General features: G+C 59.6%; 1 protein-coding gene across 1 annotated transcript in view; it reads right to left on the reverse strand.

The window, feature by feature from the left end:
• The window catches only part of HSF2BP (heat shock transcription factor 2 binding protein), a gene marked incomplete at both ends in the record, with an annotated part of 80,340 nt that overhangs the window by 72,277 nt on the left and 7,218 nt on the right, over positions 1 to 845 (reverse strand). The gene's annotated exons all lie outside the window — the stretch shown is intronic.

Genomic DNA, 845 nt, shown 5'->3' on the forward strand with positions numbered 1-845 from the left:
TCATAAACTTGGAGACGTCCCCTAGTCCATTCGCTTGTCCCAGATAGGCCCACTGGGTTCTCAAAGTATGGTGCAGCTTATGGGTTGAAATACACCGGATTACTTGACGACTAAGACTTCGTTTGTCTCTGAAACTCGCAGGAAGTCCCAGAGTGCGTGCTCTCCAAGCCTGAGGGCGGTCTCACGAGGACACTCCAGATCCCTGTCTCTGCCTACACTTGCCCTTTCCCTGCCCCAGGACCAACCTCCGCACAGGGACCTGCCCTCCGCCCCAGCACCTGCCATCACCTGCCCTGGGCCCTGCCCTGCTGCCATTCAGGCACCTGCGCCCGCACTGGGACCTGCCCCTACACCAGGACCAAGACACGGGGAGACGCTGGAAGGGCGCTGCCTACGCCTGGCCATAGAGGCCTCTCAATGGGGCTGTGCCCAACATCCCACCAAGAAAGCGAAGAACGGCCCTTCTTCCCAGTCTCCACCTGCCGAGGCGGTACAAGAATAATACAATTAAAAACTCGGTTCCGTGTGTTTTGTAGGACAGCTACCAACCAAATGAGTTTTTTTTGTGAATGGACTTAAAGATTCTAGGCCTTTTACAACTGGCCATCCGACTCTTCCTGGCCACGATCCAGCCCTGGCTAACCTCTCCGTCAACGGCCTGGAGCTCTATCGACCGAAACACAGCGAAGGCGCGAAGCCAACCATCACTGGCTTGTCTCGCCAGATGCCCAGGCCTGCGGCGCTCGCTCCCAGAACGCGCTGCGCGGGCCGGCGGCGGCGCCTTTGTGACGCCATCATCCCGCGCGCGCCGCCGCCGCCGCCGCGTTCTGCGCAGTTGCGGCCAA

The sequence above is a fragment of the Cnephaeus nilssonii genome (genome assembly GCF_951640355.1).
Source record: "Cnephaeus nilssonii genome assembly, chromosome: 3".
Lineage (NCBI taxonomy): Eukaryota > Metazoa > Chordata > Mammalia > Chiroptera > Vespertilionidae > Cnephaeus > Cnephaeus nilssonii.